Here is a 19,678-nt window from a genome sequence, read left to right as displayed (position 1 = left end):
GGTGGTTGTGGTGGTGGTTGTGGTGGTGCAGATGCTCCTGCTGCTGCTGCTATTGAAGCCATTTCAAAGTACAAAATATACCTGAAAGAGTGCAATACAGGTCTTCCTAAGTCAAAGGACAAAGTCAGAATAAGGAAAAAAGGTGGGGTCTTTCATCATTTGGGAAAAAAAAGGCCTGAACCAATGAGAAGTGTTATTTTCAGGTCACAAGACCAGGGATTTCATCATTATGAAACCAAAACTGTTCTGCACCAATAAAAAGTGTTATTTTCAAGTCACATGACCGACGCGCTTACGTGGCGCGCCCCCAGGCGCGTCGCGTAAGCGCGTCACATGTTTACGTTGCGCGATCGTATTCGCTCGAGTGCTTCCGGGTGCGCTTACGCCATGCGTATCACGTGGACGTGGCTACGGGATACGTCACGATGATATTTTCGTTTGCGGCAATAGCCCTAACGGGAGGCTCTCCGGAGCGCGCCCTGGGGCGCTTCAAAAGACTACACTTTCCGGAGCGCTCCATGGTAAAAAAAAAAATACATTACAAAAATTTTTTAAATACAAATAAAATATAGGATTCATTCTTTTTCAAAAATATTACATTTTATAGCTATAGACATTTGCTATTAACAAAATTTTGAAATTCAAAGAAAAAAATATAGGTTTGGGGCCTTATATATAGTTAGGAATTAGCATTTAAAAAACCTATGAAATTCACTGAAAAAACCATAGGTTTCACATCCGTTATAGTTAGGAATTAGCATTTAAAAAACCTATGAAATTCACTGAAAAAACCATAGGTTTCACACCAGTTATAGTTAGGAATTAGCATTTAAAAAACCTAATAAATTCACTGAAAAAACCATAGGTTTCACACAAGTTATAGTTAGCTGGAAATTTTACTGACATAAAACCATTGAAATTCCACGTTATAGTTAGTTGGACTCACTATAACTTGCGCGTGTAATGCACTGCTAATGACGTCACATATTACATCACTCATGACATGGTCAGTGACATCACTCATGACATCACTGATGACACCATCCTTGTGACAGAGTGACAGACCTCCTTTAACTGTAACCCTTGAAACACATATTCAAAAATAGAAACTAAAATTTTCAAAAAAAAGGAGATACCCATACCAGTTACAACAACCAATTCAGTAATTCCACCATTTATATACACATCCACTAAATCACCAACAGTTCTATGTAGTCACTCATACATATACTCACTAATCATATGTAGTGATACACCTATACATCCTGTAACACATCGACAGTCTTCCAAAAGTTGCTCACACACATACTCACACATGCAAATAAACTATCGAACATCCATTTCTTTGCATATACAGCTATACACACATTACCACCTTACTTCTAAGGAAACTTACACATACTTACTCTCTTAAACAATCACTTATCGAAACACACTTATTTAAACAGGAACTCTTACAATCTCTCACTCTCACATATACTCACTTATATACATCAATACTCACATATACTAGATTAAAACATATGTAGTTACTGATAAAGACACTAGTGAGAGAGTCATTCACTCACTAACACACACATAAACACTCATCCATCCATACAGTCCTGCACATATGCCGTCTTCCAAACACATACAAACAGTGAGTCGGTCATTGATGCATCTATGTGCTAAGTAACACCCCCACCAAACTATACAGACACTCATACTGATACTAAAAAAAAACATCTAATAACCCATATACACACACATGTAGCTACTCACCAACCCATGCAGCCACTTATACACAAAGTGAAACACTGATACAAACATTTAAATATTTAAACAATATTCGCTAATATATGTATTCACTAAAATACACTTAATAAGACAGTTAACCAATCAATTTTTTTTTTTTAAACATCCATTAAGACACTTATTTAAACATTTATTCTTCCATCGACCTTTACATATACATATATAAAACATATTTATTTTCCAGAAAGGCACACATTCACTGGATGGTGTCATCAGTGATGTCATGAGTGATGTCACTGACCATGTCATGAGTGATGTAATATGTGACATCATCAGCAGTGCATTACACGCGCAAGTTATAGTGAGTCCAACTAACTATAACGTGGAATTTTAATAGTTTTATATCAGTAAAATTTCCAGCTAACTATAACTGGTGTGAAACCTATGGTTTTTTCAGTGAATATATATATATATATATATATATATATATATATATATATATATATATATATATATATATATATATATATATATATATATATATATATATATATATATATATATATATATATATATATATATATATATACCAAAGGTGCACCATGATGCAAACAGGGAAAGTGTGCCTCATAAATAAGACGGTCCCTGGTGGAATTGCCAATGTTAGAAAGTAGCACAATAACATATATATATTCAGATTCCTCAATATAGCACAGTATGTCCCAACCTATCTTTCAGGAAAGAGTATCTTCAAGTAAATTACATGTACAATAATTTTAGAACATGAGAGGTGTCTGGCTCACAGAGCCTTTAGGGTGGAGTGCAATTGGTCCAAGAAGGATAGATTGAGGAGATCGTCAGACTGGTTTCACATTCCCATTGAGTATCCGTGAAATAGTGATAAGTGCAGGCAAACACAGCAAAAAAGAACTACAGTTTTCCCACGCTTCAGGGTGTGAAATTATCTTAACCTGAGTTCTAGTGGAAGTTCAGCACAGCACCCAGGTGCTAACCTCCTGCTCTCACTAGCAGAGTCTTCAGCTGTCAGCTTCAGATATCATTGTGAGCCTCAGCATATCTCCTTTACGTCTGGGCTTAACCGCCCCATCCCATCCAGTAAGCCACCAGCAGTTCCCTGGCAGCCCAATACCTACTCTGTGCAGGTGTGAGATCTTCTAATGACATTATAGGCAAAGAGCTTCTGGTTGGGGCTTTCCTTCTCTAAAATACTTGGGCTAACTAACAGAACATGACTTGGATTTGGGTGTAGTGCTTTGTCCACCCACCACCTGTGGCTGCCTTTAGCAAGTTTTGATGTGCAGCCAGGAGTGGGGTACAGTTAAACCACAAACTCAGGTGCCAGGATCAAGATTTCACCCAATAAGTAAGATGGATGAGCAAGGCAGTGGGAAAGAAATGGAATGTCTGTGTATGTGAGCAAGTGTGTTTATGTGTAAGTGTGTGTCAATGATAGAGCAGGTGTGAGTGATAATGTGAGTATGCTGTGTGTGTGTGTGCGCATGTATGAACTTGAGTGAAAGAGATAATGTGCATGCACATGTCTTCCTCCATGTATGTATTGTGTTTGTGTGTATATCCTTTAGGGGTTTGCCTGCAGGAATGAGAGCTGGCAGGGATTTGACATCTTAAAGAAAAATCTGGTATGTTTTATTCCTGGCCCTATCGGAACACTTTGTGGCTTATGTCTTATATATTGTGGGTGTTCTTGACTATATGCAGGCTATCCAAGGCAAGGTATAGTGGTGCATACTCCAGATATTGTAGGGATTTTTCAAACCACATTTTGACAATTCCTCATGCAGTGCTGGCAAATACTTACATATTTTGACCATAAATTATTTTAAAAAATCCTTGCGTAATAGTGTGCTGTCTATAACATATTGTGGGCGTTCTTGACAACATTCTAGCTAATCCTAGCATCAAGTGTCCCAATTGTGATATATTGTGCACAATCTTGAGAACATTGGGCCTGATTAACAGAGGTAACTCATCCCTTTGAGTAATATATACTTTGGATCACTGAAATAATATCGAGGGACAAAATATCGACTTGCAAAAATATCGTGGACAAAATATCGACAGACAAAATATCGAGTTTGTATCTACAAACAGGTAAGTACAAAAATATCGAGTAGTAAATATCGTTTACAAAAATATAGTTTTAAAAAATATCGACTTTATTAAAAACAGTGTTAAATTAAATTAATATTAAAATTTAATTACTAAAATATACTTAAAAATACTTAAATTAACTTATAATAATTAAATAATAAATGACAATCATATTTGGTAAAACATATATATATAGTAACATACTATAATTAAATAGGATACTATTATATTACCGTACAATAGCAGAAGTGTAAAAAACTACTATTCCCACTCCAAAGAGTGCAAGCGTAGGGAAAGCATTGGATAGCGTAGGGGTTAAAATTACTATTCCCACTCCAGTGGGTGCAACAGTAGGGAAAGCGTTGGATAGCGTAGGGGTTAAAATTACTATTCCCACTCCAGTGAGTGCAACAGTAGGGAAAGGGTTGGATAGCGTAGGGGTTTAAATTACTATTCCCACTCCAGTGGGTGCAACAGTAGGGAAAGCGTTGGATAGCGTAGGGGTTAAAATTACTATTCCCACTCCAAAGAGTGCAACAGTAGGGAAAGCGTTGGATAGCGTAGGGGTAAAAATTACTATTCCCACTCCAGTGGGTGCAACAGTAGGGAAAGCGTTGGATAGCGTAGGGGTAAAAATTACTATTCCCAATCCAGTGGGTGCAACAGTAGGGAAAGCGTTGGATAGCGTAGGGGTTAAAATTACTATTCCCACTCCAGTGGGTGCAACAGTAGGGAAAGCGTTGGATAGCGTAGGGGTTAAAATTACTATTGCCACTCCAGTGGGTGCAACAGTAGGGAAAGTGTTGGATAGCGTAGGGGGTAAAATTACTATTCCCACTCCAGTGGGTGCAACAGTAGGGAAAAAGTTGGATAGCGTAGGGGTTAAAATTACTATTCCCACTCCAGAGAATACAACATTAGGGAAAGTAAAGACTTCATAAATAAATATAAAATGTATTATTGAATCTCTATTAATAATTAATTAAAAATAAATAATATTTGTATACAATTTAATAATTAATATATTAAATTTACTAATTAACAATAATTATTTCTATTGATCACCTATTAATACTAATTAATACAAATATTTACTATTAATTATTTAATAATGAAAAAGTATTTAACAATTATTTGAAATTAAATAAATATAAATAATTGTAATTAATTAATTATTTATAATTTAATCACTTCCCACCCAATTCCCCTATAAACTCACAACCCGCTACAAAAATAATTTAGTAAAATTTACATAATTACCAATTATTCAATTAATTATAATGAATTACCAATTAAAATTTAATTAATTAACTATTATAAATTAATTAACTATTAATTTAAATTTACTATCAATAAATACATTTATATATTTAATTAATTATAATTAAAATACTTACCACCCTATTCCCCTATAAACCCACAACCCGCTACAGAATTAAATTATGCAATAATTATAAAAACGAAATTCATTAATAAAAATTAATTATAACATAAATACACACTTTTCACACATATTATACCATAAAAATACACTATAAAAAATTTGATATTATTAAAAAATCGATATTTTTTACTATCTATATTTTTAACAGTCGATATTATATCACTTACCTTAAAAACGATATTTTGGTCATCTATATTCTGTCCTGTCGATATTTTGTCCAGTCTATATTTAAAAGTCGATATTATGTCCAGTCGATATTTTGGAGTCGATATTATGTCTGTGCACCATATACTTTTGAGTAAGTTTACTACTATTCAAAATTCAAAAACTCCAAAAGTAAATTTACTATAAAAATGTAAGGTACATGTCTTCAACCCCTGTGTATTCCAATTGACTTGCTATTGTGTGTGTGGGTAATGCCCCTCCCTAAACTCCTCCCTCCCCCTCCCTTTACCCCTCTTACTCCTCCCAAATCACTTTTCTGCTATATAGTGCATCCCCTTTTTTCAACCACTCTCCCAAGCTCTCACACATTTACTATTAAAATCTATACTTACATGTGCAGGGGTTTTGCAATTGGGGCGGAGACCTCTGCACACATAAGTATAGGTAATGCGGAGATGTTTGTGAACTAGCACAATTGTTAGACCTGATAGCCTGAGGGTGGTCTTCCCCCTAACTTTTCGCCCTCTTCCTCCATTTTTTCTGACCTTATTGTTGTTGACACTTTACCACTGCTAGTGCAACCAGTGCTAAAGTGCATGTACACTCTCCCTAAAAATTGTAATATTGGTTCATCCCCAATTGGCATATTTAATTACTCATGAGTACCTAGTAAAGTGTGCTGCGTGTGGCCAGGGCCTGAAAATTAAATGCTACCAGTGGGCCTGAAGCACTGATTATCCCACCCACTTAAGTAGCCCTTTAGCTATTGCAGAGTCTGTGTGTGCAGTTTACACTGCCAGTTCGACCTGAGAAGATAAACCTTTTGCCAGGCCCAACCTTCCTTTTTTATACATATAAGTGACCCCTAAGGTCGGCCCTGTACAACTTAGAGGAGAGAGTACAATGTATTTACATTGCTGGACATGTAGTTCTATATGTCCTGGTAGTGAAAAACTCTCAAATTAATTTTTCACTACTTCAAGGCTTATTTCTCCCATGGGATAGCATTGGGATTACCTTATTCCATGTTATCAGTGTAATTCACACTAGTGAAGAGATAGACTTTTCAAGTTTGGAGAGAAGAGCTGAGCCCAGCCTCATGTACACTGACTAGGCTCTGTCCTATCCCCACACAAAGGGCTGCATACCCCCCTGTAGTGAGCCTGGAGCCAGTGCAGGAAGCAGGGCCTCTGTACACTTCGAAAACCTGTCTTTTTGAAGTCTCACCCACTTCAAAGGCACCACTGGGTATAAGTACTGGACCTCAGACACCCCCAGTTCAGAACACCTCTGGGCCTGTGAATACTCTGCCAGAAACAAGGACAATCACCCTGCTGGACTGCCACTCTGAAGGAGTTGCTGTCTTGCTGTGCAGTTGGTGTGCTGACCAACTGCCTGCTGCCCTTTTGCTTGGGGAGGAAGATCTGGACCTGGACCCCATCTTGAACCCAGGACCCCAGAGGGACTCCAAGGGCTAGTCTGCTGGCTTCTTGATCTGAGCCTCAGGTACATAACAGGCTCCCCACAGCTCCTGGGCCCATCTTAAATGTGTTCCTGACCCCCCAATGGGTGCCTATCAGGTACCTGGGCCCTTTGTGTGGTTCTCAAGCTCCTAAAGTCAAGCTTTTGAGCTCTTTGTGAATGGGTCCATTCACATAGGAAGCATGCCTCTGGCACAAAGAGTCAGAGCAAGTTGCCTCAAGTTTGTCTCTTCGCACAACAAGCATCATCTACCGGTGAGCATCGCCACTGTGAAGTGCCAGCTCAGTCATCCACGACACTCCCCACCCCCCGAACAGGACTCTTGGCACAAAACTTGAAAAGGTAAAACTTTGGCGGGACTAATCATGGGTTGTATCCGACACGTACTATATTGTGGTTGGCTTGAAATTTTGGATTTGTCCAGGTCCAGTGCAAACACATATCCCCAGTTGGTGCTTTGTGCTTTTAGGTATTTTTTTACAGTTTGTTGTTTAAAAATTCATAATATCCATTCTACTTATAGGATGAATTTGGTTTTGATTTATTTATTAAACTAAGCTCTATTTTCATAACCTGGTGTGGAATCTATTAGTGTGACTATTTTCACTGTTTTACTATTTGAAGTGTTGCACAAATACTTTACACAGTATTTTACCTGACTGCGCTGTGCCAAGCTCCCAAAGATTGAGCATGCATAGGTTAACTTGGGGTTTGCCTGCTTCTTACCCTGACTAGGATTGTGGCTGCTGCTTCACTAGGGCTCATACCCCAGTCATCCACAAACCTAAATTCCAACAACTATGTATTACATTTTGTAGTACTACTATAGCAATACAAAATATACTAAAAAGTACAGTTTAAAAATCAGGCCCATTGTGTCCACGTCTGACTTTGTAGTGATGATTTGTTACATGTTGTGGCAATTATTAACCCCTGTTATCTCTGGTAAAACAGTGCCTTTCTTTGATATATTGATGGCATTATTTCAGCACATTGGCAATCCGTTGTATAATAGTGGGTCATAAATGAAATTATTGTAGTCATTTTTTTTAAACACATTTTAATTAGGTTGGATAGCTAGTGATATTTGTAAATGTATACGAATGCAAAACTATGATGACAATAGAAATTCATAGCCTTTAGTCTAGGAGAGGTTGCAAAGTACATTTACAATACAATTGATGAGTTTCTTATTAACAATACAAAGTGCTGTAAATACAGAACATGTCAAAAGGAATAAGCTGGGAGGTCAAGCTCCAGAAGCCCCTCTCTATCCAATATCAGAGAGGGATATGAAAAGGGATAAAGAAACAAAACAACAAATAAACTTAACACTTTTGTATGCTTTATAGATGGATAGAATGACACATAGCTGAAAACATTGATCTATGAAGAAGGAAACAAGTGATTGAGGGCTTGATGTTAATGAAGAACTAAGGAAGCATGGAGCGAAACTTGGGAGGAAAAGCTCTTCTGAATCCAAAAATGGGCGGGTAAAGAGGAATCATATCTTGAGCTTAAGAGAAAGGGTTAGGAAAGGCAATGGCAAGGCTGTAAGGTAGGTCTTCTCAGACACAGCGGCCCTAGGGATGCTGAATCAGCCATTGTCAGAGGATTCCGGTGGGGAAAGTATGATCAAAGTGGCTCTCATAATCAAGAAATTAATCTGTGTTGGGTATCTAACTCACTCTCGCTCAAGGGGGTAGGGAATCCTCTTTGTTCATCTCCCCCTCAGCAGCTCAAAACCCATTCCAGTCTTCAGCAGTCCGATATTTACAGAGACTTTTCACCTCTTTCCTAATCAGGCTTTACTCTCCACTTGGTCCCAATGAATTTCCACTGACCGCCAGGAAATGTGCGAGGGAGAAGTCACACCTTTCTATTGCATAGTGGTTGTAGCATCTTGTGAATAAGGAAACGCTGGATCTCTTTTGGTTTCCACTGTACACCGTAGGCCTGTGACATAAGCATTGGAGGGATGAGTTGAAGACAGGCTTAGAATGTTGAGTTCTGACTTGCATGCAGCAGAACAAAGATGTGTCAACTACTCTCAGTGTCTGGCCTGGTCATTGGCGAGTACTGGGGCTGGTAGGACGCTACAACTGGTGAGGAGATAGGGGATATGAAGCCCGTAAACTGAAAGTGCTCTTCCACAGAGTTTGCTGTGGTCCATCAAATTGCTTCTCCATGCCATGAGTGCCGTAGTCGAAGTGCAGATTTGATGCTGGTATTGGTGGAGTGTCAGCGCTATGCCAGCCTGTGTAAATGCTTGAAGATACGGAAAGAGACATTGAAAGTCTACATATCAGTGGCAGGAACTGAATGAAATGGCTGCAAATAAAGGGTACTAAGCCATTACACCTATGAATGTCATAGGCTAAACGGGGCAAGAACGCTTGAGGCAGATGCAATCAGGTTATTAAGGCAGCGCACAACAATAGTTCAGTACAGATTGAACTAAAATGCATGTGCCACAGAGCAGAGATTAACCAGGTGTTTGTGAAGAAACTTTTAAGCACAAAACTGGCAGAATAGTATGATTTAACTGCTTTCATGGGCTAGTAGTATATAAGGCTCATATACTTACCGAAACCACTAATGAGTCATAGTGCAACGACATGCTGTAAAGTGACCACAGAAGGAGGGTAAAGGTTTGCGCCTGAGGAGCAGTCCCCAGACGAAGCAACCCACCACCAAGGCCTCTGCACAAGGGCCCTCAACAACTCCTTAGACAACCCTAAAAAAGGCATCCAATCATCCAAGTCTTTAAAGCTGACCCCGAAGCCAGCACATCACAAGGCATTACAGAAACTCTGCTAATCAAGTTCCACAAGAAGCACCTAAGAGACAACTACTTTCCACCAATGTATATACTGCTGCTGAATTCTTAAAACTGCCATCTGCATTTGATACTGCCTAGAAACACAATAGATGGGCTGAATGAATAGAGACTTTTAAGATTGTATACATACAATAGATGAAAACGATGACAAAAAGGTATCTGAAGAACATGACTGGTGAAGGAGTTAGAGTAGAGATGAAAAAGATACCACCAGAAGGTGAAGTGAAGTATGATTTAATTAAAACAGCCTTAAATGTCAAATTTAATCGAGTCCCAAAGGTGGATTATGAAAGATACATATTCAGTCAAGAACACCAGAGATCAGGTGAAACCATCAATGAGTTTGTGGAGAGACTGGATGATCTGATGAAGTACTGCAGATTCAATGAGTTTAACAATGAGGAAGCTACCCGCCTCAGAGTAATCAATGGATTTCTGTCAGATTCCTTTTAATGATGAGTGCTGAGGGAATCTCTGAAATTAGAACAAGTCCTCAAGGCTGATCATATTGAAGAGCGTGCTGATTGTCAAGCAATTGACATGGAGGCCAGAGGCGCCCAAAATTGCTCCAGTTATGAGCATGAAGAGTAAGCCAAAGTATAAGGCTGAGAGACACAAGGTGATGTCTCCACAGAAGAAGAAAACATGTTACAGATGTGGAGTGTCATTTCAACACGAAGGCAAATGTCCGGAAATCTGACAAATATGCATTGGCTGTGGTTAAGCAAACCATTTGTCACGACTTTCAGGGCGAAGAGAAAAGTAAGTGTGAAGGCAAAATGGCTGACTGAACGCTACCTAGTGACGTTTGATGCTCTCCCACAAAGTCAAGTAGTCACCAACTAATGCAAATTGACACAAAATAAAGTTAACCATCATCTAAATCAACAAAGAGTTCCTCAGTATCAGTTTCTAGTGAAAGTGGTAATGACAACTGTGCAATGTCGATGTTTACTACAGAAAGACATGCTCATGTAGGACTAGTTGGATGTGAAGGAAAAATTCAAAGTGAAGAAAAATCAACACGAAAAGGCACCACAAGCATTTTCCGAAAATTACTCTAAAAATAAATGGGTGTTCAATACCGTTCAGAATTGACAGTGGTGCGTCGATAAATATCATGCCTGAGGAGAAGTATCAAAAGTTATCTCAATTACCTCACTTATAATGTCAAAGACTAAAGTATACACATGGGCTGCCTCAATGCCCTTAAAGAGTCAAGGTTCTTTTCTAGCACGATGAAACATAAGAAAACTATGGTACAAGAACCTATTCATGTACTTCAAGGAAGAGCCTCAAGTCCTCTTTGCTGAGTTTTAACCGTGCTACTGATTTGGGACTAATATCAGTGAACTACAATATGAACGCCCATCATGAAATTGTAAGTCAATTTCCTTAATTATTTCATGGGATAGGAAAACTCAAAACAATGAAAGTAAAGTTACATATAAATAAGGATGTTCGTCCTGCTGCACAAAGACACAAATTAATTGCATTTCAATTGCAAGAGGCTGTTGAAAAGGAACTCAATTCATTGCTTAAACTTGACATCATTAAACTCTCCACTAGTCCAACACCATGGGTTTCTCCCATTGTAGTAGTGCCTAAAAGATACAGTAATGGAGTTGTATGCATATGCGCTGACATGCGTTGGGGCAACAAGGCGAGTGAGAGAGAGACATGTAGGTCTGCACATTACTGATATTATAGCTCAACTGAATAGTGCGAAGCACTTCTCTCGACTGAACTTAAATAAAGAATATCACAAATTGGAGCTTGAAGAAAACTCCAGGTACATTAAAACCTTTTCTACGCATATTGGTCTGTTTTGCTACAAGTGATTGAGTTTTGGTGTATCCTCTGCTGCAGAACCTTTCCAAGATGCCATTCGACATATCATACAGCCTGCAGTAAATGCATTTAACTATAGCATTGACATATTCATTTTCGCAGCTCGCAGAAAGAGCATTTATTTATTCATATAGTGCTAGAACCGACCTGCGAAGGGGTATCTCTGTGCTTAGAGGGGACTGTGAGGGTGTGCAGCAACTTCAGCAAAGATTAACAAGCGCAGAACATGTTGGTCTTAAGCAGCTTCCTGAATTGTAGGTGATCTAGACACTGTCGCAAAGACAAGGGGAGCTTGTTCCAGTAGTGGGGGCTGAGATGGAAGAGACCTCTACCTCCTAATCTTGCCTTTCTTACTTGAGGTACCACCAGAAGATGTTTAGCACTCGGGCAGAGGGACCTTGATGGTACATAGGGCATGAATTTCTCAGAGAGGTAGGATGGGCCCAGGTTATGCAGTGCCTTATGGATAGTGCAGCAGATTTTAAATTTGACTTGTTGGCAGATAGCCAATGCAGCTTCACAAGGAGAGGGCGAGAGGGGGACTTGGAGGGGGCATTAAGGACCAACCGTGCCACTGTGATCTGAACTACCTGCAATCAGCTAAGTGAATCATCATTAGCAGAGACCAGCAGGCCATTACAATAGTCCAGGCGACTTAATACCAGCACCTGGACTAAAGTTTTGCGGGTAGAGTCAGGGAGTAGAGGGAAAACACAGCGGAGCAGGCCTATTACATGAAAACGTGAACCAGATGTCTGGGCAATGTGCTCCTTCAGACTGAGAGCTTGATCTAGGCGGATACCCAAATTTTTAACTGTAAGCTTGGGACCGGAGTGGGGACCTTGGTCGGTCGGCCACCAATCTGGTGTCCATAGGAGGGGGGCCCCTCCAAAGAGCATTATCTCTGTTTTTCCCACATTACACTTGAGGAAATTATTCTTCATCCAGTGTGATATGGCTCTCATTCCATTGGAGAAGGCCAGCCGCACCGCCGGAGTGAATTTATTGAATGGGAAGAGTAGCTGCTATCATCGGCATGTGATATGGGGATAAACTCATATATCCTCAGAAGATTGGCCAAGGGAGCAATATAGATGTTGAATAATGTAGGGCTCAAACATGAGCCCTGGGGTACTCCATTAGTCAATTCCATAGGGGCCGAACGATACGGGCCTAGGTTGACAATCTGGGAGCGATCAGCCAGAAAGCTCCTCATCCATTGTAAGCCTGATTTTCTTAGCCCAACCTCTTCCAATCTTTTGATCAAGATACTATGGGAAACTGTGTTGAACGCTGAGGATAGGTCCAACAGCACCACAATCATAGAGTGGCCCTTATCTAGGGTCATCCTGATGTTATCTGTAACTGCTAGTAATGCTGATTTGGTGCTGTATTTGGCCCTAAAACCAGACTGGGAAGCATCTAAACATTCAGTCAGTTCGTCATAGTTAGAAAGGTGGGTATTGACGTGTTTTTCCTATTAGTTTGCTCAGGAATGGGAGGAGTGAGATAGGACGGAGGATAGAGAAGTCTGTCCAAGGAGTTTTATTGCCCTTACGAATTGGTCTAACCTGAGCAACTTTCCACTCCTGCGGTACATGGCCCTCTGTTAGGGAGAGATTAATAAGAGATTGCACCAAGGGAGACAGATGTTTAGCTAGAGACAAAATTACTTTAGCTGGAATATGGTCATAGGGGGACCCAGACTTTATCTTGTGGATCAGTGATTCAACCTCTACTAATGTAATAGCAGGGAAGTTCTCTTACAACTGAGAGTTTGTTATATTCGATTGGCAGAGCTCTTATACAAGTATGTCATTTGCTGAACAATACAGGTTTAACTCTAAAAGCTGACAAATGAGAATTCCACACAAAAACTTGAAATTCTTTGGCCATGTATTAACCGATGGTGGTATAAAACCTGATTCAGCTAAAGTGCAAGCGTTGTCTATTGCCAGTTCCCCACACGGCGTGTTACAATCACTTCTTGGAATGGCCTGTTTTAGATAAATACAAAACTTTGCTCGGGTCAGTGCACCGTTACGAGAACTGACAGAAAATAATTTCTCTTTTTCTTGGTCATGTGAATGTGAGAAGAGCTTCCAAAAGATCAAACAAGCTATTGAGAATGCCACTGAAATGGCTTACTTTGATCCCAAACTTCATACAGAGGTTGTAATTGACGCTAACCCTGTCAGGTTAGATGCAATACTGGCACAGCACAGTGGACAGACGAATGCTTAGAGACATATAGTGACATATTCCAGCAAAAGCCTGCCACAAATCAGACATCATTACTTACATCCTGAGAAAGAAAGTTTGGCAGCAAATATTTCCATGTGTTCCTGTATGGAAAGCCTTTTGCAGTAGAGACTGATCATCAAGCACATTTAATGCCTCATCTATATGAATGTTGGGGTTTGAAGTTGCAAGAATACAACTGTACAAATCTCCATCATCCAGGGAAGCCTGCTGATTATTTTTCAAGAGTGCCATTGTAGTGTCCCGGTACCTCATCTAAGACAACAGAGGCTTCCATCAATTTTATTGTGAAATGGAGCACACCAAATTTCATGTCTTTAGAAAAAATTGTCCCTGCCACGAGCCCAGATAGTGGCATGTTAAAGTTTAAATACATTATTGCTCATCACTCGTGGGACCAGCATAAATGTCCATAAATGTGGGTGATGAAATTTCAGTGACTCAAGAAGGCGTCATTCAGTGGGGTAGATGAATTGTGATTCCCGAAAGTCTATGCCTATGAGGAACATCAAGGAATAGTTGCCACCAAGAGACCTTTCCATGATCGAATTTGGTTTCCATATCTTGAGGAAATATATATATACCACTGTCTTTTGTCTCAAGTCATTAAACACACTTTGAATATGTCAGAATTACTACATCGCTTGTAGAAGAGAATTGCTATTGATTTCTTTGGTCCTCTTGAGAATGGACATCATGTTCTAGTCATTGTTGATGAATACTTCTGCTTTCCATTGGAAGAAGTCTTTTCATCCACAACCCATGAAAATATTATTTAGGTGGCATCTTTGCGACATGGGGTGTACCTGCAATCCTGAAGTCTGACAACGTGCCACTGCTTTAATAGTAGAGAATTCAAAGACCTTCTAAATCACCTCAATATAAAGCATCAAAAAACCACTACGCTTTGGTCCCAGACCAAAGGTCTGGCAGAATGGTTCATGAGCACTCTAAAGAAAGCTGTTTAGCATGCTGCATTGGAGAAGTTCGACTCCTCAATGAAAGACAGCGAAAAGTCTTGAAACTCTCATGTTTAGAAGTGTCATGACGGCCAAGCTACCCCAACAGACCAACCTCAGCACAAAGAATGAGGTAGACATTCGTGCTATGGACTTTGGTTGCAAACTGAAGATGAAAATATATGCTGACAGACAACGTCATGTAAAATACATCATATTTACTAGAGGAGATCATGTGCTTGTCAAACAACACAGAAAAACAAAGTCTCATGCTCTTTTTGAGGCTGAATTATTTTTCAGCACTAACACCATAGGACACATGGTGACTGCCCAACGTCCTGTGAAGTCCCTTACGAGTGACTACTCTCACTTTTGACATGTGGCCCATCACTTCCCTAACATCAATGTCAATGTAGAGGCTGAGTCCAGACAGACTGTTAATGACTCTGGGTCTGCTTAGTATTATACCTCACTTGTGAAGATCACAGACACTTTGACTGCCAGTTCCTGGTTTCCAGTGACCCAATCAGGATATGTGATTCAGGTACCATGATGATTAATTGAAGAATTATAATTGCCTGTAATCTATAATCATTTGTGTATTTATTCATGTACTTATTTGTGTATTTATACATTTATTTATTTATCTATTTGGAAAAGTTATAACTTTTTATTTAACAAAGCGGGATATGTAGTGTCTTGTAAATAAATAAATGCTGGAATTCTTTTGGTGCTCAATGTACACCATAGGCCTGTGATGTAAGAGTTGGAGGGATGAAGACAGGCTTAAAATGTTGAGTTCTGTCTTACATACAGCAGAACAAAGACATGTACAATTACTCATCATGTGTGGGTCGTTAGCGAGTACCAGGGGTAGATGCTACAGTGATCACCCTTTTAGCTGGAATGAGACTTAAATCTAGGAATCAGGTGACTGCTCTGCTATTTACAGGATGTGTGTAAGTCTAGGGTGCATGACACCTAAGACGTCAGTAATACATGCCCAAACTGATGCAAGAGCCAGAAGAATTTGCCAGAGCAGTGGGGACAGAAGTAAGGCCAAAGCACCCAGGATATATATTATTAATTTTGGCAGGAGAGAGGTAGGGTCTATGAAGAATAATTTGTTTTATCAGTTTTGAACTGTGCATTCCTGGAAACAGAATGAGGATACCCAAGCATTCTATCCCACTCTATCATTGAACCCTCTTGTAATTGTGGTCTTCCAAGTGTCTCTGAAACACTAAAGAGGATAGCTAGTTAGGAAAATTGTGCCCTATATAGCCATCTGACACATTTCCTACATGTACCCATTGTGTGCAACGTGTGTGTAGGGAGATGAGTATCGGGTTCTGAGATTAAAACTGACTATTTACACCTGAGTAAATGCATTATTAGCCTATAGGTGAGAAATTGACCCTCATGCAAGCCGTTGTGGTCAATCAATCAATCAATCAATAAATCATGACATTTATATAGCGCTCTACTCACCCGGAAGGGTCTCAAGGCGCTGGGGGAGAGGTGTCCGTTACTGCTCGAAAAGCCAGGTCTTAAGTGGCTTCCTGAAGGAGAGATGGTCCTGGGTTAGCCGAAGGTGGGTGGGGAGGAAATTCCATGTCTTGGCTGGCAGGTAGGAGAAGGATATTCCTCCGGCGCTGGCTCTGCGGATGCGTGGAACGGTGGCGAGGGCGAGGCTGGTCGATCGTAGCTGGCGGGTGGGCGTGTAGAAGGTCAGGCGGTTGTTGAGGTACTCGGGGCCCAGGTCATGGAGGGCCTTGTGTGTGTGGGTGAGGAGTCTGAGCGTGATCCTCTTGCTGACGGGGAGCCAGTGCAGGTCTCTCAGGTGGCCGGAGATGTGGCTGTGTCGTGGGATGTCCAGGACGAGTCGTGCAGAGGCGTTCTGGATGCGTTGGAGTCTTTTCTGAAGTTTGGCTGTGGTTCCGGCGTAGAGGGTGTTTCCGTAGTCCAGTCGGCTGGTGACGAGTGCCTGGGTGACCGTCTTCCTGGTTTCAGTGGGGATCCATCGGAAGATCTTTCGGAGCATGCGCAGGGTGTTGAAGCACGATGTTGACTTGTCTGGTCATCGAGAGGGAGGAGTCAAGGATGAAGCCCAGGTTACGTGCGTGGTCCGTTGGCTTGGGAGTGGTGCCCAGGGCAGGGGGCCATCAGGAGTCATCCCAGGCGGAGGGCGATGACCTCAGGATGAGGACTTCCATCTTGTCTGAGTTCCGTTTCAGGCGGCTGTTCTATATCCACTCGGCGACGTCTTTCATCCCTTCGTGTAGGCTGGTTCTGGCGGCGGCGGGGTCGTTGGTGAGGGAGAGGATCAGCTGGGTGTCGTCGGCGAAGGAGATGATGTTGGGGTTGTGTTGGCGTGCGATGGCTGCGAGGGGCTCATGTAGACGTTGAAGAGGGTGGGGCTGAGCGATGATCCCTGTGGTACACCGCAGATGACTTCGGTGGCCTTGTATCCGAAGGGGGGGGGCGGACTCTCTGGGTTCTTCCGGCGAGGAATGAGATGACCCACTCCAGTGCCTTCTCTTGGATTCCGATGTTGCAGAGGCGCTGCACTAGGGTGCGGTGGCAGACAGTGTTGAACGCTGCGCAGAGGTCCAGGAGGATGAGGGCTGCTGTCTCCCCGTTGTCGAGCAGGGATCTGATGTCGTCAGTGGATGCGTCACAAAGCCACTGGAATAATTGGAGCTATCCATAGCAAAATAAGTCACCCAGAGTGTCCAGCCCAACCTTCTCTCAGTGTGTCAGATCCCTACAGTCAAAAAAAGATTGTTGAGGAAGGCCCAACAGTGGTATACTTGGGGCATGTGGGGCTGATTGTTTCATTAGAAAGACAAGGCACTGATACACACCAGTTTCCAGGTGGGATACATGAGAGGGGCACTTAGATCCCAGGAGTGCCAGATGCTAGAGTTCAGGCAGATGTAGTGGAGGTCAGTCCACAGTAGTCTCTTCAGAATCTCTCCTGATAGCCAAAGGGACAGCCACTGGCATCTGCAGCTTAGTGGGTGCCACCCTACATGACCCCCCTGCTCACATAAAATCTCCCAACACGGTATCAAGGTACCCAAGGAATTAGCAGGGTAAATCAACAAGGGTATTGATGAAATCATACAAAAGCCTAGAGAACATGATCATCCTGGCCACCACAGTGCTCTCCTTGACTGACAAGGGAAGAGTCTTCGAAAAGCCCACTTGGCCCCTAAACAAATTTACCACTGTGTTACGGGTCCCTTCTGTGTTGTGCACATTGATGCCCAAATAGCAAAATGTGACTCTTACCCATAGGTTTACAACACCACCTTGATTTAAAGTTTGGTGGTATCAGGGAATAGGTGTACATGCACGATTTTCCCTTATTAATCAAGATGTCAGAGGTGGCCCAAAATCCATCCAGGATGCCCACAATGGTGGTAACATTAATCTGGGATCTCTAAGAAAAAGTAGGAGATTGTTGGTATGCAACAAAACTGGGTGCAGCACTATCGGAAAGTAGATTTACAAACATGGCCCGATTGACACAGAAGTGTTTCACAATGGCTCCATCACAAGAAAAAAAGGGAAATCCCTGATTGGTGCCTCTGTCAATTACAATTGGGGTTGAATTCCATCTGCTCAAACTAACCCTTACCCAGGGTCTGCATACAGTAGCCATATCAAGCCGTATCATCTATATCATTCGGAGGCCAAAATCGGACCTTCAGAGGACTTTGAAAAGATAGGTTCCATCCAGCATGTTGAACATCTTTTTGAGGTCAAGGACTGCCACTTGTGGATATCTTTGTTGGGCCACCTCCATCACCCTGAACAATCTCCTGATGTTGTTGGAGGTACTTTTCCCTGTGACAAAGCCACTCTGGTAGAGATGGATAAGGTAGGGAAGTGAAGTTTGTACTCTGGCTGCCAATATCTTGCTGAGAATCTTCAAAACCAAATTTATTGGTCTGCAGGAGGTTGGAGAAGTGGAGGCACAATGTTGTTCCAATATAGAGGCTAACAAAGCCTCTCATAAGTTCAGGAAAAATATTCCTTTCTCCAGGGCTTCCAGGGAGGAGTTAAGGGACCAGGGTAGCAGCATAGGCCTTTTACAATTCAACGGGAAGACCATCAAACTCCGGCATCTTACCCACAGCTAGGTCCTTCATAGATGCCCGGGTTTCCTGAATAGTGATTAGGACATCTAATTCATCCTGGAACTCCCGCTGCCAACCTTTGGAGCCTTACAGTATCCTGGAAGGACTGTACAGCTGTAGGCGAGCAGTGATGATCTATATTATAAAGGCGACCTTAAAAATAAAAAAAGGACTCAACCGATCACCTGTTGAGTAAACACAGGAGTCCCCATGACCTCCCAGGGAGCGATAATAGAAGATGCTTTATATCAGTTGATTAAAGCCAGGCAAGTTGGCATCCTGAAGTATCAGCCTTAGAAAGAGAACACACATTTTATGACACCCAATTAATGCAGTGAAGCTTCTCTAAGAGGGTAGCTTCTTCCTTATGAAGGCTATGTAGGATGGCGAGGGCCTCTGCGTCTTAGAACAACTTCCATTTAGTTTCCAAATATACTTGTGCCAATCAAGTAAGCCATTTCAAGAGACTTTCTGCTGCCCACAAATGCTTAATTAAATATCCTCTGTTAACAAACTTTAAAACCTTCCTCAAGTAGGGACTGAGCCTTCATTGGTGTTGAGGTAATCGGTTAGCTGAGAGGCCAGAGCATCCCTAAATGCCTAAACGTTATGGCCTCCGGCATGTATGTAGGAATTCTCCAAGGAGGACTGGTGAGAT

Source organism: Lissotriton vulgaris, chromosome 3_1 (genome assembly GCF_964263255.1).
Source record: "Lissotriton vulgaris chromosome 3_1, aLisVul1.2, whole genome shotgun sequence".
Lineage (NCBI taxonomy): Eukaryota > Metazoa > Chordata > Amphibia > Caudata > Salamandridae > Lissotriton > Lissotriton vulgaris.
This window is presented reverse-complemented; position numbering follows the sequence as displayed.